Below are 25,958 nucleotides of genomic sequence, written 5' to 3' on the forward strand. Positions count from 1 at the left end.
TGCAGCCAGCCTGCATCACAACTCAACCTCTGCACAGTCCTACTGCCTTCGCCCACTCCTGTGGGCATGAGCCTCCAGCACACTCAACTTCGTGTCAGAGCTTACTTTCCAAGAACCCTACCTGCAATGAACTTGGTATTTGTTGATGAGTAAATGCCTGAAACAAGATCCCCGATCTTCTAAATCCAGAGTTAAAACTCAGACAGGCCATGGTCCTTGGTCATTCTAGGTCCAAGAGGCTCTTGCTGCTGGCATGGCCAAAAGATGCAGGTAAGTAAAACAGCACGCTGTGGTGCTATGAGCAACTGGGGGCTGCCGTGTCCCACTCAGGAAAATCAGGTACCTAGTTGGCTTCCAACAGAGGCTGGGGAAATTTCAAGTTGAGGTTGCGCTCTGTAGACCTTCTCCACCACTAAATCCCCCAGGTTTATCATTTCCTGGGAGAATAGGTCCTGGGGAGAGAGGGGGAGATAACAATGGAACACACCAAGAGGGAACCCTGTAATGGAACAATGCCCGCTAATGTTTATTTTATCCCAGGAGTCACAGAAGGAATGGAATGGCTGAAATGGAGATAAAGGATGAAGGACAGTCCCCTCAGGGTGTTATCCAAAAAGTCACCTTGGAAGGGGAAGAAGCTCCTACCAATATCAGAAGAACAACAAACATTTTTTTTTCTAGAAGATAAGTGGCCAATTTCAAAATAATTATTTTATCAACTGCCATATAAGTTTTTTTTTTTTTTTAATTCATTTAAAAGAAAAAATGAGGCTGGGCGCTGTGGCTCATGCCTATAACCCCAGCCGAGGTGGGTGGATCACCCGAGGTCAGGTATTCAAGACCAGCTTGGCCAATATGGCAAAAACCCATCTTTACTAAAAACACAAAAATTAGCCAGGAGTCTTGGCACATGCCTGTAATCCCAGGTACTTGGGAGACTAAAGTGGGAGAACCGCTTGAACCCAAGAGGCGCAGGTTGTAGTAAGCCGAGATCGTGCCACTGCACTCCAGCCTAGGTGATAGAGCAAGACTCCCTCTCAAAATAAATAAATAAATAAATAAATAAATACGTCCCTTTTCAAATAAGGAGTGGGAACACTTAGATTACACGTGCTATTGAGTTCTTTTTGGCTGTGAGGTAAGGAGGAGAGCCTGTGCCTGGGCGACCTTGGCCAGGTCAGAGACACTGAGACAGCCTGGACACGAGGAAGAAGGGATCTATGCAGTTCTGTCCACAGCACATTCCAGGGCAGCTTCCTCTGGGGCTGCTTCTGTGCCAGAACCTGCTGGCCTCAGGAGCCCCAGCTCACCTTTCACTGACCTTCAGCCCACAGGAGAACAGCATTTCCTACCTCCCCCACCTGCTGACAAGGCCTCTGCTCTTTCTCATGCCAAGGACAAAGATGACCTCTGGGGGATTCCTTTTAGCTGGCCCATAAAAGGAAGAGAGACGGGCCAAAGAGAAAGAGCTGCTGGGTCCTTCCCCATCTAGAACATGGGAAATGATGATTTTCCAGTAGGGAACTGGTGGCTGGGCAGGCAGGCGTTGACTAGATGGGTCCCTCTGGGGTATGGTAGAAATGATTTCCACTTCAGAGAAACAGACTTCCAGAGAAGGCTGGCATTAGCATCCTGATCTGCTCTACTGCGAATTCCAAGGGTTTTGCAGAACTCTTGCTGGGCCATGAGGGTACAGTCTCCTCCTGACCCCAATCCTTTAACCAAAGCAGCTAGGTTTTAGTTAGTGTACACAGAGTTCCAGGCCTCTAAGAGTGTGAAAGCCACTGCCTCAGAAGATATCCCTTGTTGGAGGTCCTGGGAAGTAGAGGCCATGGAGGCAGACAACTTAGCAGCTGTGCAACCCTCAGCAAGTCATTCATCCACTCTGAGCCCCCCTCCTGTGTAAAACAGCAATTGTCACAGTGCCTACCTCCTAGTCTGGGTGTGAGAGTTCAAGGTGAGGCCAACCAGGTGCTTCACTCCATGCCTGGCTCATAGTGAGTCCTCAATAAATGTGAGCTATTTTCTTTCAATAAATATTTGTCCTTTCCAGCATCGCGAATACATGAGCTTCCAATTCTAGGGATCCAAAGACAGAGGGGCTTTATTTCCTTCAATGAGTTCAAAGAATTCCCAAGCATTTAAACCGCTATAAACTAAGAGAGTAAGCCATAGCTCTGAAAATGCTCTGTGTGCTCATTCACCTGAAGCAGCACTGGGGGTCACCACAGCCTCAGGTGCCACCGAGCTGACAGGCCAGGAAAAGAATACCCACTGACTCACTCATCTGGGTGGAATGGTTTCACAGGGACCCAGGTGAGGTGGTGAGGTTGCTGCTTTTCTACACATTGGCTTTTTCTGCTTCCTCATTGCCCCACTTCCATCACAAAAGTGCCTGAGTTCTGGAGCAAAGGCTTAGCTAGGAAAGGTTTCAGATATTTTCTTTTGTCTTAACCCTTCAGGGAGAGGAAGGAAAATCTGTCTCTTGCTGGGTTAAGGGCCACCAAGCTGGTTAGCTCACTCTACCACGTTCTGCATTTTCTACCTTCAACACAGTGGATACTGGGATGTCTCTCTCTCGCCATATGCATTCAGGAAAAAACCCTGGTTTGGGTGGGGCTCTGGTTTGGGTGGGGTCTGCATTGGCTCTACAGCCACTAGCAACTTGCTGTAGTCAAGGCAAATGACATAGCTCTCTGATCTTCAGCTTCCTCATTGTAAAGAGAGCTCTTAGCTCCAGGTCTCATTACTTTCAGGGTATTTAGGACGTTTAGATGCCAAATAAGATAGCAGAAGGCAGAGCACCTTGACAAGCATAAAGCACTATATGCAAACATAAAGCATGGTGCAATCTCACGGGACTGGTGGGACTTGCCCAATTATAAACCAACAAATTTATAATCACATGGCAGGAAGGGTGGAATTTCAAGACAGGATTATTATTCATTTTAAGATGACTTGTGTAATAATGTAAATGACTGCTCTTCACCCCATCCTCTGATTCTAATTAAAATCCTCATTCCATGGCCCCTACACGTACATTCATTTTCACTGTTCAATTACAAGCACCAAGATGAGACGTTTTGACGCCCTTGGTAATTGTCTGGTTTCTACAAGTTCTTGGTTCACAAGCATAAGCATGTGTTTCATTTGATGTTTGGCACCATAGAAAACAGTGTATGTTTAATGATTTCTGTGTTAAATTGAATAATGAATAAACAGCAAAGACAACAGACCAAATAGTAACTTCTTGATACACCTGCTTGACAGAATTCTGAGCCTTTTTCCCACTCCATCAAGGACAACTGCCTAATAGAGAATCAGAATACTTTTCTAATACAAATAAAGTAAAAAAGCAATGTAATGTTATTATCTTTTAAAGACAGAAATACTATTAAATCCTCTACCATTTTTAAATTAAAGCATAAAACCCTCTTCTACCCAATAAGCAATAAGAACTCACTTGAATTTCTTTTCGTGGGCATTTAAGGGATACTAATGGGTACAGACAGAAGAGGGAAAAGTTCAGAAAAGAAAACAGCAGATAACATATAAAGAAGTAGAAAACAAGAGTGATAGAAGAGAAGCAGAAGAGACTAAGGAAGGCATCTAGGATGCAGTTGTAAAGAGAAAATCAGACATAGATAGGCAGGAAAGAAAACAATCAAACAAACAACAACAACAATAAAATGAGAACTAAAGAGAAACTTTCTTAAAGGAACCCATAATTTTGGAAGCTTATCAGTAGATTTTAAAAGTAGATTACAGATTTATGACTTCGGGGTAAAGGTTGTGTTACTCTTAGTAACTGTTTCCTTAATGACATAAAATCACATCAAGACTATATCCAGCTCATGGGCCAGCAGTGCCCTATCCCTGCCCCATAATGCTGCACTGTGTTATTTTTCAACACCAAACATTTGGTGTCCAGTTGGGCCAGCACCTCCATCGGACTGCCATCACTAAGAGAAATGAGCCAGCCTCCCAGGTCAGCTTCCTCCCCTATGGGCTCCACCGAATGGGGATGAATGTGGTACCTACTCTCAGGAGGGATGTGAGGATTAATGAGGTGATATAGAAAAAGCACCTGGTATTGTAGGTGGCATTTAGTAAATCCTTCATAAACACTAGAGTTCATTATTAGTTGGGGTTACAAATAGTCACTCTCAGAGGGGGAAAAATGAATGAAAGTGTGCGAACAGGTTAAACAAAATATTTTGGAAATTTTATGTTGTTGTCTGAAAGTTCCTTCATATGCATCTAAAAGCATCATACTCACTGTCACCCTCTTCACATGGTGGGTATCGACATAAAGAACATTCTTCAATTTCTGCCAAAGAATTTACTGTTACATTTCATTTCCGTCTAGGTTTCCACTAAGCCCTCCAGCTCAAGGGGCCTCCCTCCCCATGAGTCATCTTTAGGAAGCCCAGCCTCGTCTCTAATTTTGAGAAGCATTTCCCTTATTTCAGGTCTTCATTCAGCCAGTGGTTCAACCACTGAACCACTTCAGTTTCCTTCCTTCATTTTATTCACAAAGGAATCCTGTCATCTACAGCTCCTAGCTGGGCTCCTTTGAAGAGACTTTCTCTTCTTGCATTACTCTCTTGCTCAGCCTTCCTTAGGAAGGAATTAAGACACATTTCAGGAAACAGGCAGAAAATGTTAATCCTTCTTTCCCTCATTGTCCTACTCATAAACGCACCCATAATGCACCCATAAATAAGCTGTAGACCCACATCTGGTTCTGAGCCCAGCACACAGTAGGAGCTCAGATGAATGATTACGCCTGCCTTCCCAGTCTTGCTTCTGCCATCCCTTCCCCCTAGAAAATCTGCTCCTCTCTCCTTAGCCTAGTAGAACCCTCATGAAAGCTGTTGTCCCCTTTTGAAGGAATGACGCCCCAAGCATCCAGCGTGTCTGATGTTTACTTCATGCACCCTATTGGATGTGGTGAAAAGAAGTGACTTTTCCATTTCAAAGAGAAAGCGCAGTCTCCAAACTTATGACCTCTTTCTCAGAATGCCAATACTTAACAGCTTAGCCCTGGGCAACCCTAGCTTTTATGACCTTAGATTCCCATTTGGAGTGGAAATGGCTTTTCTGTTTCTCCCCAGGGTTCTCTGAATTAGATGACCAAAGGAGAACTTACTTCTACCAACATGGATCTATGAGACCCATTCAGGCTCTCATCCATTCATTCAACACATTCATTCATTCAGTCCCTACTGTGTTCCAGGAAATAAGTGTCAACCATACAGGAGTGACCCAGACAAAAAGCCCTGCTTTTATGGAGTTAGCTTGGATTTTAGTGGAGACAAGAGAAGATAGATGATAAGTAAAATAAATAAAGAATATATAGTATATTAGAGAATCATAAGGTTTATAAAGAAAAAATGAAAGATACAAATAGTAGGGAATGGGGATAATTTAAAATAGGGGGAAATTTATAAACATAATGGAAAATATGCATGTAAGTAAAATTCCTTCCAAAAAATGGAATATTTGACACTAACTTGCAGTGTAAACATGGACACATCACAGGCTCTTTCCAGGCCTCAATTTCCTTCTCGGCAGTATAAGGTGGAACTATAAGGTCTCTCTACAGTACCTTCTGGCGCTGAAATTCTCTTTCTCTACGCAATAGATAGCAATTTGAATTAACACTAGAGCCTGTTGGGACCCAGTGATTATGGTCTAAGTTTCAGTGACATTTTAAAAAAAATCCCTACATTCCTTGGGGTTCCCAGCAACGTCTCCATAGGTGCTGATCCAAATTAATTGTGAGAGCAACCACAAATTCCCTTGTTTATATTTTTGAATTGTTGACTTAGAATCAATTTTAAATCCAAGCCCTTCTTCCCCACAGATACTCTGAAAACACCCTCCTGATAGGCACTAAGCCCTAAGAGGGTCATAAAGTGGTGCTCTGAGAGCAAGGACGCTGGGCAACCCAGCTTTCAGTGCCACTCATCCTAGCCACATGAATACTCATAGCAGGCTTGAGGTCAATTAAATCAGACCAGCCCTGAGAGGTGGCAACCAACAAACTGTTTCTTCTTCGTGGACTTTTTGTTGCTTCTTTATTTATTTTCCACTGAGCTACAACAAGGCTCAGGAGGAGGCCCTTCATCTAGGAAGAGTCATTTTGGGACCACCCAGGGAGGAAAAAGTATCCATCAAGCACCCATCAGCCACCTCTGATGAAAAGCTCCCTTTGGGGTAATTTCTCTGTGTAGCAGAGTCAGCCTTCTGCCTGCTGGAGGAGCTGTGGTGAGCATGTGAAGGGAGGTTCTGAAGGCTTCAGCAGCAGCCACCAGTCCCCCTGCAGCCCCTAATGAGAGGTGATCCTTGTTCAGTTCCTACTATGTGCTAGACACATTCCAAGCACATGTATTAACTAACAAGTCTATGAAACAGGTGCTACCATTATTCCCATTTTACAGTTGGAGCAAGTGAGACACAGTGAAACAGCCTGTCCAAGATCACAGTTTGTAATTGGAGGAGAGTAGCCCCTACCCTGTGTTTAACCACTGATACTACAGAGCAGCTCCATCCAGAAGAAACGTAAGACAAACCACATAGATCATTCTAAATTTTCTAGAAGGCACATTTCTTTGACACTTATTTTATTTACAACTCTATGCAAATTTAAAGACAAATAATATTCCAAGTGGGGCCGGGCATGGTGGTTCATACCTATAATCCTAGCACTTGGGGAGGCCAAGGTGGGTGGATCACCTGAGGTCAGGAGTTCGAGACCAGCTTGGCCAACGTGGTAAAAACCCTGTCTCTACTAAAAATACAAAAATTAGCCAGGTGTGGTGGTGGGTGCCTGTAATCCCAGCTACTCGGGAGTCTGAGGCAGGAGAATCAGTAGAACCCAGAAGGTGGAGGTTGCAGTGAGCCGAGATCACATGATTGCACTCCAACCTGGGAGACAAGACCAAAGCTCCATCTCAAAAATATATATATGTATATTATATATATATATATATATATACACACACATATATTATATATACATATATTATATATTATTTATATATGAATTATTTATATATATATATATATATATTCCAAGTGGAGGAAAGAAGTTTTCAGATTGCTCTCACCTGTAACTACCATACATTAATTTTCTTGCATATTTTTCTTTAAGATTATAATGTTGATTGCCACCTAACAGTCATTCCATTCCCCTCCCTTGTTCAGAGAACTCTGATTTTGTTCAGGGGTGCAGGTACCTCACCAAAACTGACCCTGGCCCCACTCTTGGGCAGACCTCAGTTAGTCTGAGCAAGCCCCAGTGCTCTCATTCTTATGCCAACAATTGGCTTGGGACCAATCTGTGACTGGTTCTTGACCTGTGAAATAAATGTGCGGGTGTGCTGGGGGCTTCTAGAAATGTGGGCCAGACTCCTGAGGAAGAGATCTGGAGAGCTGGTTCCTTATCCTCTGGACATTTTTTTTTGCTTTCCTTTTAGTGTGGTAAAATACACAAAAAGTAAAATTTACCATTTAAATTTTTTTTTTTTTTTTGAGACGGAGTCTTGCTCTGTCGCCCAGGCTGGAGTGCAGTGGCCGGATCTCAGCTCACTGCAAGCTCCGCCTCCCAGGTTCACGCCATTCTCCTGCCTCAGCCTCCCGAGCAGCTGGGACTACAGGCGCCCGCCACCGCGCCCGGCTAGTTTTTTGTATTTTTTAGTAGAGACGGGGTTTCACCGTGTTAGCCAGGATGGTCTCGATCTCCTGACCTCGTGATCCATCCGTCTAGGCCTCCCAAAGTGCTGGGATTACAGGCTTGAGCCACCGCGCCCAGCTACCATTTAAGTAATTTTTAAGTATACGGCTCAGTGGTACTAAGTACATTCACATGGTCACACAGTCATCACCATTATCCATCTAGGAGGCATATTTTTTAAAAGTAAAAAGAAAAAGATGAAATTAATTTTAAGAATGGAGTTTAATCTATCCAAAACATTATCAAGAAGTAATCAATATAAAAATTATAAATAAGATATTTTCTAGTCTTTTCTTTGTACTAAATTTCTACTTACTGCATTTTTGTTTTGTAGAGACAGGGAATGCAGTGGCATGATCATAGCTCACTGTACAGTCCTTGAAATCCTGGACTCAAGCAATTCTCCTGCCTCAGCCTCCAAAGTAGTTGGGACTACAGGTGTGCACTACCACACCCAGCTTTACAGCACATCTCAATTCATATTTCAGATGCTCACTGACCACTGGTGTTGGACGGCCCAGGTTTAGAGTTTCTCAGGCTTCTGCGTGCTCAGCCAGCTCACAGGTATCCCCAGGGGATAGCAGCATGCTGCATGTTTATGAAAGATTCGTGCGTCACCATCAGCTCTCTGGGGCAGTTTGCGATTCACTGCAGGACCCTAGATGGTGTCTGACTCTAATGGTTACAGATCAGCCTCTCTAACCCCACCAGAGATCACTGTCATCATGCTGACGGACAACAGAAGATCTGGAGCCTAAATGAGAGCTTTTCCTGGTGGAGCAAATATCGTGCCTCCTTCATCCAGCTGTGATTTCATCTCCCAAATGAGAATATGACCTCAACGACAGAGGTAGGGACAATACCTACATAGCCACACGGGCACTCCCAGGTTGGACCAATAATAAATAAACACATTCCTACTTGGAAAGAGGGCAGCATGTGTGCAGGGTTGAGGCAAGCCGTAGTTGCCATGGAAACCAGCCAGCCTCACTCCAGACTTTTTCCCTGGTGCCCGGATCATTTGGTGGCTGACGAAGCCCAGTGGAGAGGCATTGTTCCTGTACCTATGGAAACCTTCCAAATAGGCCCATTATGATGAAAGCATATCAAAGAGGGAATGATGACGTACCTTTACCATCCATCATCACATCCACTGCTTGTCCTGGGTAATACCCAAAAGAGAAGAAAATAAAGCCACTCTTGCCACAGAGGTAAATAAATGGAGAGCACTGAGATATGACACTAGGGGTAGTAAGGTGGTCCCCAAAAGGGAGGCAGTGAAACTGCCCCATCTCGCTACCATAGTAAATGCTCGACTGGACAAATGGTTATGGCTTCAGGGTTTTGCTACCTGCCCAAGCTGCCTTATAACTCATCTTCTGTGGCAAGCCTCTGGTTTGCTTTCTTTCTGGAGTCATGCATGCTTGAGATCTTCCCATTCATTCATTCTTTCCTATGCTCATTCATTCCTTCACTCGTTCTTGAATGAGAAGCACCATGGTAACATGGAAAGAGCCTAGGTCATCCAGTCATGAGATCCCAGATTTAAATCCCAGTTCAGATGCTTATTGGATGTGTGATCTCATCTAAGCTATTAACAATTCTCTGAGGCTTTGTTTTCTCATCTGTAACATGGGTACAAGAGAATAATAATGTTTGCCACTTGTCTTCTACATAGTCATATTCAAAATGTTTAGACATGACTTATATCTCATTCCATTTTGATCAACAATTGCCAAACAAAGAGCCTGGTAACTCCAGATATTCAATAAGATTAGTTGAATAAAGATATGACAATGTGCTTTCACATATATTTCCTCTCTCTCTCTTCAAATTTCATTTTCACAGCAATCTGGTTCAAGGTTATTTCAGCCCAGCACAGGACAAAAGGGATTATACAATTAAACCACATGTTTCTCTCAATGAACTTATAGTTTACTGTGTTTGATGAACAATGTATACAATACTTAGTCTGTCCCTGCTACTGTTCTAAGTACTTTATAAATATTAGGTCATGTAATCTGCATAATAACCCTATGAGGTAAGTACTATGATTGTCTTCTGTCACTGCCTCAGGGTCACACTAGTACATGGCAGAACAAAGATCAAATTCAGCCAATCTGGCTCCACAGCCTGTGCTCTTAACCTCTCAGCCACATTGCCTTTAGAGTGGATAAGTCACACGCACAAGTGTATGTGAATATTGTGCAAGACTGATGGATTCAGAGGAGGGAACACCATGCACTGAATCTTAAAGATGAGGTAGGATTTGAACACATCGAGTGCATGGAGGGGAGCAGAAGAAGGACAGGTTGGAAAGAGGATGAGGCCCTGACCATTTGCACGAAGCATTTGGGCTTTGGACTTTGGAAAGCCACTGAAGGTCTGTGAGCCATGGGGAAACCTAAGCAAAGTTGGCTTTGGGGAAAATTCATCTGGCAATAGCATGAAATATGGACTGAAGCGGGGAGATGGGACAAATGAGGAGAGTGATGTGTAGCTGCTATAATGCGTGAAGGAAGGGGTCACAGGGCTTAAGCCAGGACAATGGAAAAAGCAGCATCAAGGGCAAATCCACAGGACGTGCCTCCTACTGAGATGTAATATGTCTCCCTGAGTTACCCACCAAACCATTCACATCAGAAACAAGTTCCAGAGAGCACTCACTGGGCACTTTCCTGGCCATCCAGAGTGGCACATGGGTGCTCTATAGCACTGGTTTCCTCAAAGGAAACATGGGGCCATCTTGAGCAGCTGGAAACACTGGCTGAGCCTTTCCCAGTTGCATGCAGCTGTTTACTGAAGTCAAGGGGGCGAAATCCAATCCTGACAAAGAATCCTGGCCACCTCAAATGTGAAAGATAGCCAAGTACAACAAACTGTAGTCCCATTTGTTATAATGCCCTATAAATCACAGCCTAGGCCTTACAGTTAATGGAGCTTTCTATTCCAATTCCCGTTATGCTGGAAGGGGAGGAGAAAGAATTGAGGAATGAATGAGGAGTCTGAAAGTGAGTTATAGCCCAAGAATATGACTTGTCAGCCATCTTCCAGGCTCTACCAATTGCCTGAAATTCTCTATCCAGTCGTAGGTTTGCATAAATTCCTGGAGAAGGCTCTGTCTGATACCACAATGAAACAGATGCCACAACAGGTAGACTCACAAAACTGGTAAAGAGAACTTTGCTTTGACAAAAGCTGGAGTTTTCCTTGTTATTTATCTTTCCTATTTGAAGCCTTGAAGTCCCATTTTCATCTTGATGGAGATGATAAACTCTTCAAAAATTTTTATGGCTCCCAGGACGAAACTGAGGACTCTGCCTCTGCTCCCCACTGCAATTCTGGCAGACTTTTAAATTCAAGTCAGGGCAGAAACTGCTTTTGGTCAGAGGCAAAATGTATTTATCTCTGTAAGCACAGCCATTAAGATGTGAGCATGAATAGCTAAGAGAAAGAACATTAAGGGAGAAACAGGAAGAAATAGGAGGTGAGGCTATGATGGAAGGAAATGATGACGCATCAACCCCCACCAAAAGCTTTTTACAGTGCCGGGGGAGTGGGGCACAGGGAAAGGCATCTGCAAAGATTGGGAGAAAGAACCCAGGAGTGGGCTGAGGGGAAGGCTTTGCAGTGGGAGGGCTGTGATCAGTGTATGCTTCATGCAGAGAGAATTTTGAGAGTGGACATAACAAACAGGAAAATTGTGCTTGCATTTCTGTTTGTCTGTAGAATCACTGTGGCTCTGAAATCCACCCCCTCTGCTCTCCAAACACTAAAGAAAGTCTCCAGATGGAAAAATCTGAAGTCAGGCTGCAACATGAAAAAAGAAAAGAAAAAGAAGGCTGCTACAGGAAGCTGACAAATTTGCTGTTTCTCTGAGGTCTAACCTATGAAGCTGGGATATCAAATACTAGACAGAGTCAGGAGACATGCCTGAAACTGACCAAATGACCTTGGACAAGCCCCACTTTAATCACATATAATGTAAACTTTAGGGAATGTGACCTAGAACAGGTAGCTAAGGCACAATAACACTAGTACTACCACCCTCCAAGCTGCCATTCATGGCAGGCATCATTAATCAATCACGGAATTCTTTATTTTATTTTATTTTTAGATGAAATCTTGCTCTGTCACCCAGGTTGGAGTCCAGTAGCACAATCTTGGCTCACTGCAACCTCTGACTCCCAGGTTCAAGCGATTCTCCTGCCTCAGCCTTCCAAGAAGCTGGGACTATAGGTGCCAGCTAGCATGCCCAGCTAATTTTTACATTTTTAGCAGAGACAGGGTTTTAGCATGTTGGCCAGGCTGGTCTTAAACTCCTGACCTCAAGTGATCTACCTGCCTTGGCCTGCCAAAGTGCTGGGATTACAGACGTGAGCCACTGCACCCAGCCCTCGGAATTCTTTAGAGCAGAGCCATGATGACTCTTTGCTGCTGAACCTTGAATCTTTGGCCAAATATTCTCTGTAGCTGCTACTGATCAATCAGAATGAACCCAGAAGATGAAAGTTGATGAAAGATGATGAAAGTTCACCATTGCTAGACTTGATCTCTTCTAATCCTTAAACACTAGAGCCAGGTAAGGTCGCATGTCATGTGTAATCTCATTGTAGACATCCTTAACTAAGTCCTACCTAGGTTTTCTTTTCTCTTTGGCCTTCTTTTCAAGTCTTAGCAGCCAAGGCTGTGAAATAAAAACTGGTATGAAGGCTCTTCACTCAACTCCACATCTGAAGCTCTGAAAGTGACCTCGTGCACTTTTCTTGGGCCTCTTTACCTTAAGTTCCCCCATTCTGCCACAAAGCTCCTGGTGGGGCTGGTGTCTCCTCTACTCTCCTATGGATTTCATCAAGGTAAAGAATTCTATTCCGTTTCAAATGCTTTGAGATCATGAGACAGAAGACAGCCTGGGGAAGTTCAAAGACGTTTAATCATTAGCCTCAGTTCTTTTGAAAATTATTAAAGAGCCCAGAATTAGAAATTCAGATTTCCTCCGGATCCCTGAGAACAAACAGCTCTCTTGTAAATGGCTTAATGTGTCTGTTTAATGTACACAAAATTATCTTTCAGGAAAGTAGATTTCTTTTATATCATTTTGCATCTCTAAAATATACCACCTATGGCAAAAGGATTGGGATTCAGAGTCTGACAAAATCCACAGCAGAAATAATTAGCACCAGAGGCTGTTTCTGAGATTTAAATGAAAGAGAAACTGGTTACTTATTTATTTCTGTTCTCTCTATCTGTATCTCTCCATCTCAGCCCCGGGAAGAGGAATTGTATCTCTTGGTGCTGGAAGGGTGGCTTGCCAAATTGCCTTTACAAGGTTTGTTCTGTAAGACAACACTGAGCCCCCAACACACAACTCCCTCTGGGCCAGAGTGCTATGGAAACGACTGCGGTGCTCCAACTCTGGAGAAAACAACCAGATAAACCCACTGGTTTGCAGACTAGGCACAAGGGCAGAGAAATAGTGATGTTTTCTCATTTAGCATCCAGGGAGGGAATGTCTTTGCTTAAATCATGTTAATAAAATTGGAAACACTTGAAATAGCCCATAGAGGGTCTGTTGTCCCTGGTTTTTAAAGTTCATCTAAAAGTTAACCTATAAGGAATTTTCATTTGGGGAATTTCTGCAATGTCAACTCCACTGATCACCCACAGTGTTTAACACCCTTGCTATAAATTTGGGGGCTAGCCTGACAGCTCCTGCCACCACCCTGAGTCTGCTATCTTGCTCCAGAAATAAAAAATTACTTTGGCCACAGTAATGTTTCCTCGATCCCCAGCCCCTCCTGGGTGCCTCTGGCAGTCATTATTTTAAATAAACATGGCTTTTATTGTTTTCAGGTGCACAGAGATGGAGGCGCTACTACCTCTGGAGGAGGGATGGACTTTCAGGGACCCCATGATTTGCAGCAGTTCAGTCAAAAGCAATACAAAGAGCAAAGGACAGGGGTCCCTTCTCACTGAGCTGGCCCTTTGGAATATGGGCCCCTCCTCCCATGGCATCCTTCCCCCCATCCAGCACCTCAGGCTCATCTACATCCTTCTATCTACAGGCTTTGCTTCTTCTCTAGCAAGGAGTGAAGAAGGAAAAGAATCACTGGAGGTGTGTCAGAAGCAGTCACCGTATCTTACGGGGCCTTGTAAGCCAGGAACAGAGTTTGAGATTTTACTTCAAATGGAGGCAAAACCAGGGGAGAGCCATGCAGAGACACCCCTTGATGAACTCTGCTTCACTCCAATCACTCTGGTAGCTAAGAAAAGTACATTCTCTCTCCTTTTGCAGTTCTCCTGGTGCCTAGCACAGGGCCAAGTGCATGGCAGATGTGAGGCTAACCCTTGCAGCCTTTGCTGATGAAGGACAGTGAAGGGGATAAGAAAACATAAAGACATTTTGGGCTACAAGGGAGCAAACTACTGAAAAACTACTGTGACCCCCTCTCTTTATCCATGGAGATGCTAAGGCCTTGGAGAGGGAATTGACTTGTCCAAAGTCAACTGGAAAGGTGATGGCAGAGCCAGGGTTAGTATCCACGTTTCTGCGGATTGCAGCTCCTCAGATAAAAGTAAGTGACTTGCCTCTCTTCTCTCATATCCAGAATTGATCTCAAACACTGTCATGAATCCCCAAGGGCCAGAGAGACACACAGCATAGACCAAGGTGAGTAAACTCTTTTCTCTCTTTCTGATTATCTGAGCTTTTTCCTGGAGAGATCTGAAGTGGCCAAGAAATCAAGTTGCCCACCTCATGGTTCAGAGGCAAACAATAACCTCATGGCAGCTTCCCCGGGAGCCCACGCAGGTGCCTCTGGGATTAAGCAGCTCCTGAAAACAACTCCTTCCCTTTGCAGGAAGTTATTTTCCACCCCTGAGGCGTAACACCAGGCAGAGTGCTCTATGAGTGCCTGCTGGTATAATTAGCTCTGGACAGACTCTCCAACCAAGGCAGACACAACCAGGCTCTTGCTCTAGAAACAAAAAGAATGTTCTGAACCTCTCCCAGTACACTTCCAAACCCCACGCCTTCCTGGGCAAGTTGGGGCTCAGAGACCAACAAACCCAACAGAGTTCTGCAACAGCCAGGGAGCTGGCAGCCTCTGTCCCCTGAAATGCCACCTTTTTTGTGATTCAGCCTCTGTTTCAAGCTATTTTTAGTGTAAGCAAAGGCTGCATCTGAGGAAAGGTGGTGTGGGAAAGGGATCTTTACTTTCGCTCTCCTTTTCAATGAACTGTCCCATTTCCCTTAGGACAGCCATTTCACCAAAAGCCACAAAAGGTACGGGGAGAGAGGATTAAAAAGAAAAATGGGAAAAACGTCAAAATTCAGCCTGTTTGCTAAAAGTCTGGGAACAGTTCTAGGAAGGTGATGGTTTCTCGATCCTTCTCATTAACCTACTGAATCCTGGGGCGCTCCTGCCAGGGTAACCAATATGCCCAGTCCATCTACCTTCCGAATAAACCAACCTCCAGTAAACACGGAAGGCCAAGAAGTTTGCTCTCCCAGGCACTGTGGCGCAAACAGGTTTAATGGTCCCCCTTGATGCCCCAGGGAAGAATGTGTGCCCTTGAAGGCTTGTGAATAGAGAAACAAGCTTCCACTCACAGAGGCCCCTGGCTTCCCACCCTCACTCCGTCTCCATCATGTCAGCACAAGGCCAATTTCATGAACTAAAATTAACTGGATAAGCAAAAAGATAGCCTTGGTGTTTAAGAGGCTTGGGTACATTTAATTGAGTTTCCATGTGCCCTAATTCCTTCAGAAAGGCAGAAAAGCCACTGTCGTATCCTACATCCCTCACTACTCAAACAGGAGAGAATAGTTTTTACAATAAAAATTTTAGGGCAAATGGTGGCTTTCTGTTGTTGTCATTTTCCCGAAGTAGTTTTTTTTTTTTTTTTTTTTTTTCTGGAAAAAGTCTCACTCTGGACCCAGAGTCTAAAAATGAGGCTTCTAGTGCACCAAATTGGACTGTTTGGGGCCCGTAGGCACGAGTCAGTCTGCCTCCTCCTAAACATAGCCTCGTAAACTAAACTTGGAAGCATCAGCTTGCGTGTGGTCCCGAGTGTGAGTTTCCAAGCATGCGCTCCCCTGCACAACAAAGGCTGATGACTTTGTCATCATCATCTCTATTTTTGAGTCTCCCTGCTAAACAAACTTTCTCGCAGCTGAAATGGAGGCTCTAAGGATATTTTTCTGACAAAAACGAACTGCTAAGCCATCAGCACCCTCTGAAGGCTTTGGGGGAAAAGCCGGGTAAGAAAAGTCTCCCAGCCTAACTCAGTAGCCTCCAGGGGGCGCCAGCTTTTATGGGTTGAGGCAGGAAGGAATGGAATGAGGCAAGGAAGGAAGGAAGGGAGGAAGGTAGGGAAGGAAGGATGGAGGGAGGAGAGGGGAGTGGGGTAGGCGGGAGAGGGGCGGTGGGGAGGAAGGAAGGAAGGAAGGGAGGGACGGAGGGAGGAAGGTGGGGGGAGGGGGAGGGGGGAGGGGGAGGAAGGGAGGGAGGGAAACCACTACTCATATATTCACCCAGGCCCCTGGGATTCAGCTGCAGAACTGCACAGGATGTGCAATCAGAACTAGAATGTTTGAGCTCCCAGGCCTGTCCAAGGGACTGATAGGTGGGTCACAGGCTGACTTATCACTAAACCCTACTTCAGAAACCTTCCCACCCCAAATCATTCTAGAAAATGCAAGCGTAACATTTCCACCTTCGACACTTTGGATGACTGCACTTTGCAGCTTTTGCTGAATGAACCAATATGTGTCCAGCACATTGAACAGTATCTGACCCCGAGCAGGTGCTCCAGAATGTTTGAAGGAATGGATGAAGGGATGGAGGAACAGCTCAGAGGAGCTGCCTCACATGTGCAGTAGAATCTGGGTCTTTAACTTCTGGTGACCTCACACACTTTCCTATCTCCTTTCAATGAATGTGTGGTCACTACCTGCCAAAATGTACATCAAACACACCTCCCCGAATACTGGTGCGGATGTGCCCTCCAAAACCAGCCTGTCCCTGCCCTGTTAGCCTCGCCCCACCCCCAGAGAGAGGTGGACACAGAGTCCACAGTAAGTGCACTTGACCCTTTTTCCATCAGACTCATCTCTCGTCCTGCCAAGGCACTTCCTGTTACACACACGCCACAATGTACAGCTCCGGGGAGAGCCCAGCCTGTTCTCCAGTCTCCAGTCAGCTCAGGGAGGCTATATGAAGTGAGACTTTCCTGGCCAACTTGACAATGGTGAGTCAGGCTGGCATAAGCTAGCTGCGAAGAGGACGCAGCCTGGACAAGCCTGAATTAATTGTGTGCATGGAGCAAACATCATCATCTGGATGGACCCAAACCAGGGCTTGCCTGGAGCATTCAGAGCCTTTCAGATGGCCCTGCCCAGAGCTGCTCAGCACTCTTGGAAGGTGTCTGGGTTTGGGGAGGCTTGAGGGCTGCTCTACCCATGCTCCAGAAAAGGATTTGTTCTCCACCCCCTGACTCGTCTGCCTCCATACCGGCCCATTTCCTCCATGACATGGTGATCGGGCTCATACACACAATAACAAAAATAATAATAACCATGCTTATCAAGCACTAACCATGTCAGAGGCGCTGTTCTAAACATTGTACATGCATTAACTCATTAAGAGGCAGGGACTATTATTGTCCCCGTTTTGCAGATGAGGAAACTGAGGTATGAGACAATGAAACAACTCGCCCAGAGTAAAACCCAAGCCCCTGAGATAGATGGAGCTGGAAGTCAGGTGTCTGCAGAGGCTGGGCTCCCAACTGCCCAGCTGTACCACACACAGAAGCTCCTTCCCAAGGTGAGTGTCCCAGGGAGAGAGGCAATGCAAGAGCTGGAGTGAGTTTTGAGGCTGCTGTGGGCTCCACCTATCCTCCTTGTGGGTTCCAATCAAGTGAGAATGAGACACAAGGAGCCAGATGGAGATCAAAAAAGAGTAGGAGCTCTAGTTCAGATCACAATGCACTGATAAAGGGACAGGGCTCCTCACTCCCAGGCCCCAAAAGAGACTGAAGCAGAGAGGACAGAGACAAGGCAGGACCGGCAGAGGGAGGCCATCCTGGCTGCTGACTGCACAGAGGCTGCAAGTGCTCTGCTTGCTTACCAGGCCCCCACTGACCTGTGCTACGCTCAGTTCTGTATACTAGGGAACACCAATCAATGTTGGTGGATCGCACAGGTGGATGAATGGACATAGATGGATGGACAGACAGACAATGGGATGGAAGGCCAAAGCAGGCACCCACATGCACCTAGAAACTTGAGAGGAGAAGGAAAACAGCCACGCCAGCACTTGCCATCAGAGCCCAGAGGGCCTGGGAGCCAGAGATGAGTGGCCAGGATCAAGTGGGCTGTCCCTAGACCAGGAGGCTCTTCCTCACTCCAGAGTCAGCTGAGGGTTGATTTCTGAAACTCTCCTTCATTTTCACAGCAGCCCTGGGGAGGGCAGAGGAGCCAACATGCCAGCTAGTAAAATTAACAGCTGCTCTTTACAGGGCGTGCCGGAGAGCCCAGCACATGGCGCGAGGCCTGCAGACCAGCAGCTGCTGTGAGCTGAGGTGCCTGGCCTGCAGACCCTGATCAGGGGTCCTCTTGGGGTTAAGGCTTAGACTCGGAGCTGCCAGCAGGGCCTGGGGTGTGGGGGCTGCTGAAGCAGTGGGCAGGTGGATGGAGAGACTCAAGGAATGATGCTGCTACAAAATTCTCTGACACATTCTCCTGACCTTGCAAACTGGAAATCCCTATGTTCACCCCAGCTGGGAATCTGCTATGGAACCTGGGGACCCACCTGGCTCTGGCCTCTCCATCTCTAATGCAGTACTTAGTTGAGCTTGGGGAAGTGAATGTAGACATGTCCCCATGAGAAGGGGACAGATGTTATATCTTATCTATTACCTATGCCATAGGTAACTTATGGAGCAAGTCCTGTAGGCCACTTAAAGAGGAATATTGACAGGCATACAGGGAGTGGCAATTGTTTCTTTACAGGGACAGATGGTAATTATTTTAGGCTGGTGGGTGTTTTGGACTCCGGATACTACTCAACTTTGCCTTTGTAGCTTGTTACGGAAGCAGCCACAGACGATACGTAAATGAGTGAGCATGGCTGTATTCCAATGAAACTTTGTTTATGGACACTGAAATTTGAATTTCATATGTTTCACATGTCACAAAATATACTTATTTTGATTTTTAAAAAATAACCATTAAAGCCAGGTACGGTGGCTCACATCTGTAAATCCCAGCACTTTGGGAGGTCAAGGTGAGAGGATCGTCTGGGCCCAGGGGTCCAAGACCAGCCTGGGCAACACAACAGAACCCCATCAGTACAAAAAATTTTTAAAAAACACAGCAGGTTGGCCGGGCGCGGTGGCTCAAGCCTGTAATCCCAGCACTTTGGGAGGCTGAGGCGGGCGGATCACAAGGTCAGGAGATCGAGACCATCCTGGCTAACACGGTGAAACCCCATCTCTACTAAAAAATACAAAAAAAAAACTAGCGGGGCGAGGTGGCAGGCGCCTGTAGTCCCAGCTACTCAGGAGGCTGAGGCAGGAGAATGGCGGGAACCCGGGAGGCGGAGCTTGCAGTGAGCTGAGATCTGGCCAGTGCACTCCAGCTTGGGTGACAGAGCGAGACTCTGTCTCAAAAAAAAAAAAAAAAAAAATAGGTCATGGTGGCATGCATCTGTAATCCCAGCTACTCAGGGAGGCTGAGGCAGAAGGATCGCTTAAGCCCAAGAGTTTGAGGCTGCAGGGAGCTATGACTGCACCAATACACTCCAGCCTGAGCAATCGAGTGAAACCTTGTCTCTAAAAAAAAAATTAAAAATGTAAAAACCATTCTTAGCTTATGAACCACACAAAAGAGGCAGTGAGCCAGACTGTCCCACAGGCTATAACTAACTGATCCCTGGCTAATTAAATGTTTCCCAAAGTGTGTGCTATGTGATGCCCACAGGTATTACATGGGGAAAGGATTCCACAGTGAAATGAAAATGGGAAATGCTGGGCAAAACAGAGTCTTTCCACTTTCTGACTGCAGGACTTCTGTAAGTATTTATATGCTGATATGCATTGGCAATCTCAAGGAGGGGGATGCGAAATGAAGTCTGTCCAAGTTCCCAGGGAACCATTTTTATCCGGGAACAATTCGTCGGTCTAGTGTTCTGTGGAACCTAATTAAAGCAATGAGGATAAAGTCTAACCAACTGTCAGCAACAGCACCATGAAATGCAATCCTGCTGCTCTTTGAATATTTCTAGTAACAGGCAGCTCACTACCTGTCAGGGGGGACTGCTCAATTCAATAACTTCTCTGACTCATGTTTTCCCATCTGGATAAATGATGTTGAGTCATAAATAACAAATCTAGTGCAAATCTAGTGTATCTTTCATTGGATAAAGACAAAATTTCATATTTAATAATAAAAAGAGAAGGTATCTTCTTTGACTTTTTGACTGATACCCATAATGTCATTTCGGTATCTATGCATGGGATGAAACACAGAACCATTATTAAGTCCTGGAAGGAAATTATCATATGGTTCCTTCAAACAGAAGCCTCCCTTAGGAGTGTTAAAACAATGCAAATAAAACTCCAACTGATTCCCAGTAGTAGAGAGAAGGACATACCTATTCACTATGGGGCATTCTTACTAAAAGTACAGCCCTGTGAAACCTCTAGTCTTTCTGTTACACAAGGAATTGGCCAATAATGTAATAATTTTACATAGATTTGCCGAAAATATAATAAAAGCTGGGGCATAGATGAGAGGGGAGAGGGGGAGAGAGAGAGATAGAGATAGAGAGAGAGAGTGAGTGTGTGTGTGTGTGTGTGTGTGTGTGTGTGAATTTGCCACCAGGCACCACTGAGAAAGAAAAGTAGAGGATACTGATGGGAAATGTCACAAGCTCCATAGGGCACCTAACAGTAGTGAATGCAATGAATGTGATATATTTGATTATGTGTGTGCCCATGTGTGCTCCCACTGGGTTCAACCAGTCTAATTTCATGTGCAAACAGCACCCCAGTGAACGTACATCTATTTAACTATATTAAACCAATAGGATTATTCCTATTTGAAAGGCGTATTTGACACATATTTTCTTTCAGGCCTTTGGAGACAAATATGAAATGGTTCAGGTTATGTATATAACATTAATGTAAAATGCCACACATGCAACATATTTGGGGGATAAATATTTTTCTTCTTACATCGATAAATCATCCTGTATACATTCAAGCAAGTAGCATATACTTTCAGTTCATAGAATTAGCTGTGTAAGCTTCCTGGAGCAATACACAAATGTAACAGCATAGGAATATGGGGAAAGTAACTACAAAGAGTGATTCTAAGGGCTCTCTCTAGCTTTGCTCAGGAGCTGGTAGCTATTTTGGCAAGACCAGTCTTTGAAGAGACACACAAAACATTGAATCTGTCATGGGGTTGAGGTAAAGTCCAGGCAGTGTAGATGTCGCTCGCACGTTGAGGTGAGGCTATCCTTGGCCACAGGACATAGTTTCCCTAGGGAGACAGTTGCTGTGAGATCAACATGGAAATGAATATGAACATGCAGAAACTAAGTGATGATGTGGATAGTGAGGGTATGTGCCTGTGCCTGTATTTACCTCTGTGTGTTTATCATTGAGTCTGTAATGCTCCCCCTTACAAAGAGTGTGACACTCTTGCTACTTGACCTTAGAGAATCTCTTCGCCTCCAGCCCCAGCCTTTCAATTTCTTTATGTATAAAACAAGGGGATAAATTAGACTGAGTCAGCAAACTATGGTGTGTGAAACAAGTCTGGCCCACCACCTGTTTCTTTTTTTAAAACGTTGTATTGACATATAATAGTGTACATATTTTAGGCGGGTGCATGTGATATTTTGTATAATGATTAGATCAGGGTAACAGACAACCATCACCTCAAACATTTATCTTTGTGTTGGAAACCTTCTCATTCTTTTCTTACTGTTTTGAGATGTACAATAAATTACTGTTAACTATAATCTCCCTATTGTACTATCACATGCTAGAACTTATTCCTCTAGTCAACTGTTTCGTCTACCCTCTATTTCTATAAATACAGTTTATTTGTATATATGTAAGGGGTACAAGTGCAGTTTTGTTACACGGATATTTTGCACAGTGGTGAAGTCTGGGCTTTAGTGTAACCATCATTCAGTGTGCATTGCATCCATTAAATAATTTCTCATCACTCCCCGCCACCTGCCACTCTTCCACCATTCTGAGTGTCCATTGACTACTATTCCGCTCTCTGTCCATGTGTACACACTATTTAGCTCCCACTTATTCATGAGAACATGTGGTATTTGACTTTGTTTCTGAGTTGTTCCACTTAAGATAATGGTCTCTAGTTCCATCCATGTTGCTGCAAAAGACATGATTTCATTCTTTTTTTATGGCCTAATAGTGTTTTATTGTGTAAGTTTGTGTATATATAAATGTAATATATATACACATACATAATGTGATATATGCATGTGTGTGTATATGTGTGTGTGTGTGTATATATATATATAAATGCTTTCTTTATTTAATCATCCATTGATGGACCCTTAGGTTGATTCCATAGCTTTGCTATTGTGAGTAGTGTTGTGATAAACACAGGAGTTCAGGTCTTTTTTACATAATGATTTATTTTCCTATGGGTAGGTACCAATTAGTGGAAATGCTGGATCAAATGGAAGTTCTGCTTTTAGTTCTTTGAGAAATTTCTGTACTCTTTTTCATAGAGGTTGTATTAATTTACATTTCCACATAAGTGATCCCTTTTCTCCACATCCTCACCAATATCTGTTATTTTTTGTCTTTTTAATAATAACCATTCTGGCCGGGGTGAGATGATATCTAATTGTGGTTTTAATTTGCATGTCTCTGATGATTAGAGATGTTGAGTATTTTTTTCATATGCTTGTTGGCCATTCATATGTCTTCTTTTGAAAAATGACTATTCATATCTTTTGCCCACTTTTAAATGTTATTTGGTGATTTTTGTTGTTGAGTTTTTTAAGTTCCTCGTGAATTCTGGACATCAGGCCCTTGTTGAATGCATTGTTTGCAAATATTTTCTCCCATTCTATAAAGAAAGTTTTACTGGAACAAAGTCACACCAAGGCTGTTTGTGGCTGCTTTCAAACTACTGAGGCAGAGTTGAGTCATGGAGGCCACATGGTCTACAAGCCTAGAATATTTACTATTTGGCCTTTTACAGAAAAACTTACCAACCCTGAACTTGACTATCCCTATTGATTTTGGCTTATGATTCTATACAGTACAACCAAACTATACTAAAGCCTACTCCGTGTTTCTTGCCCTCTTTATTTAGAAACTACCTTATTCTTAGAAGGATTTAATTTACCTGACAAAAATGTATGTACCTGACATAACTGCATACATGTAAATTTCAAATAGGAGTAAGAAAAGTAGGGCAAAGGGAAAATGAGAGGAGAGATGATGAAGACAAGCCAGGGCAGGGGTGCAAAGACACAGAGCGCAAACCTGAGCCGCTCTGTATTTTCCATAAGCCACCAACTTGGCTCTGAGCAGCCACCACTGAGAGACATGATCCCTTTCTCCATTTAGCATGTTCATTGGATGTTCACCAGGAAAACCACAACCATCTCTGGAGCAAAACACTATTTATCCCATGAGTCTGTGCAAATAAAGCGGGTAACGTGAGATGCAGTGAACAAAGTCCTCAACGACACCCAAACGGTTGAGAGAAATCCTAATGACATTGACTGCAATACCCAAATTTCCCTCCACGTGAGCCAATTCCAAATCCCACAGTGGAATTTATCAGCACTTCTCCCAGTAGGTTTCAAATTTTTTTTAAAAAAAGCAAACATATATGACTTTTATAATCAGAAAATAAACATTTGTTTAATTAAGAAAAAGCTAAAGGAAGCAGTACCCTTGACAGCCTGGCACTAACTTTAATGTAGAAGCCCTCAGCCATGTGCTCCAAGAGGAGGCTCTGTCCAGTCCTGCTGTTTTTGGCCAGTTGAGCCTAGGTGCCAGGGTGAGAGAGGAGGCAAAGAAAGGCTATTCTGAGGTCTGGAGCCTTGGGGTCAAGGAATTTTTATCACGTGGATAATCAGGCTCCAGGCGTTGACTATAAAAAGCACTGGTGAATGGCAATTATCATTTGTCATTTCTCAAACTGAGCTCTGCATCCTTATATCTAGTTTATCAATATAAATAATTCACACCTGGATCTCTGTTGCTCACCACTTTATGCCCAGTGCCTTGAACAGTGCCAGGTACAGATGAGCAGTAAACACTTAGCGAATAACGGATGTGCTCGTCTGGGAGATCCTACAGATATTCTGAGGTTGTATTGGCAAATTCTTCCCCAGCTGGACCTTATTCATGATGTCCCGGCTTCGAGATTCTCACCTGTGACAATTAGACAGGTGAGATAGCGGCCCAGATGAGGAGGCCAAGCTCCTGAGCATGCATCAAGGAAAACAAATTAAAAATTGAAAAGGGAAACTGAATAGCCAGCTGTCTGGTCCTGCTTTGGTCCCATTGTTGCAGAGATAAACATTTGGACGGCTCAAGGCAAACACAGCTTTGGGTTCTGAACAGGCAGCACTGCTTTCTCTTGCCCGCCATTACTTAATTGTGAAATCTGTTCTTTGTTCAATGCAGGGACCTGCCTGCTCCTAAAGGGCAGACCTGTTCTCAGGATACCGCCTGGAGCTCTGAGATGCCTGCTCTCTGTGCAGCAGGTCCCACTTGCTCTGCATGGCCCCGGCAGCCTGGGCAGGATTTTCTCCAAGGAGATCTTCAGAGAGCAGCGGGCACCTTGGGCAGGCTCAGGCAGAGAGGCCTGAATGGACCATGCTTCTACATGCAAATGTCAAAACAAGCAGGCCAAGCATCCTCAGGACCAAATTGGCTAAAAGACGGTAATGTCAAAATGTCACAGCCAAAGTGACAGCTGGCAGTGGCTTAGAAAAGAAAAGGCATTATCTTCGACTGGGAAGGAATGACACAAAAGGAGCACCAGACTGGGAGACAGGGAGCTGGCAGGTACTAGCCTGGCTCTGTCACTCAAAGCTGAATGTTTTTAGACAAATAATTGCCCTTGCCCTATCTTGATTTTCTCAACTGTAAAACGGCAATGAATTCACCAATAAGATTGGCCTATTTTCTTGTAATGAACCCCTACCATACAACAGCAATAAGGAGATATGGAAGAAATACGACATTGTCCTTCCCCCACAAACTGATCATAACACATAAGGCTAGCACAGTGCCTGGCTTACAAGAGGCATTCAACAGTGTGATTGCCAGGAGAGTATCAAGGTGGCCACTGGGTGTGCTTGGCCCAGTGAGTTCCACTTCCACGATATCACTCGCATGGACTACATGCATCTTCTGCTTGGTGTCAGTGCAGACCGTGCCTCACCAGGACCACAGCAGGAATCTGCTCCCTTGCCATCACTAAAGTAGTATCTCGCTGCCCTAACTTGTCCTGTAGCCTCCAAGCTCCAGCCTCACCCATTCAGTCTCCACTTGTCCCCCAGCTCTCTCTGCACAACACCCCTGCCTCAAAATCTCCTTGTTCTACAAACTTCAAAAATTCTTTTTTTTTTTGAGATGGAGTCTTGCTCTGTCGCCTAGGCTGGACTACAGTGGCCTGATATTGGCTCACTGCAAGCTCCTCCTCCTTGGTCCGCACCATTATCCTGCCTCAGTCTCCTGAGTAGCTGGGACTGCAGGCACCCACCACCACGCCCAGCTAATTTTTTGTATTTTTTGTAGAGACGGGGGTTCACCATGTTAGCCAAGATGGTCTCGATCTCCTGACCTCGTGATCCACCCACCTCGGCCTCTCAAAGTGCTGGGATTACAGCCGTGAGCCACTGCGCCCGGCCCAATAGTTCTTTAGCATGGCCTTTAAAGCCCCACCAGGCTGTCTCCAGGACACTTCCCCAGACTTTGGGGTCTGCACTCCCTATTCCCCAGAGCACCAGGCTCCTTCTCTGCTTTTCCTGCTCCTCACTTTGAGGGCTTTCCTCTCCTTTGATTCTCAAGATCCTAACTCACACTTAAAAGCTCACTGCAAATGCATTCTGTCTTATTAGGTATTCTTCACAAATTCCAGCCCACCTAGTAGTCATTTTCTTGTGTTTAAGCTTGGATATGTTTTTATTTTTGA

At 44.6% G+C, this 25,958-nt stretch overlaps 1 protein-coding gene and 1 long non-coding RNA gene across 17 annotated transcripts in view; one reads left to right on the forward strand and one right to left on the reverse strand.

Annotated features, from left to right (window-relative positions):
• The window catches only part of KCNMA1 (potassium calcium-activated channel subfamily M alpha 1), a 781,341-nt gene that overhangs the window by 521,011 nt on the left and 234,372 nt on the right, over positions 1–25,958 (reverse strand). The gene's annotated exons all lie outside the window — the stretch shown is intronic.
• Positions 12,089–24,558, forward strand: LOC117082814. Of its 4 annotated transcripts, XR_004436785.1 has the most exons (9): positions 12,089–12,323; positions 13,007–13,070; positions 13,595–13,856; positions 14,350–14,411; positions 16,850–16,993; positions 17,422–17,568; positions 18,263–18,364; positions 19,725–19,815; positions 24,443–24,558. It is a non-coding gene; the product is annotated as an uncharacterized LOC117082814 (long non-coding RNA). The 4 variants fall into 4 exon arrangements; XR_004436784.1 differs by lacking the exon at positions 13,007–13,070; XR_004436786.1 differs by lacking the exons at positions 13,007–13,070; positions 16,850–16,993.

This window comes from Trachypithecus francoisi, unplaced genomic scaffold, assembly GCF_009764315.1.
Source record: "Trachypithecus francoisi isolate TF-2019V2 unplaced genomic scaffold, Tfra_2.0 Lachesis_group9, whole genome shotgun sequence".
NCBI classification, from domain to species: Eukaryota; Metazoa; Chordata; class Mammalia; order Primates; family Cercopithecidae; genus Trachypithecus; species Trachypithecus francoisi.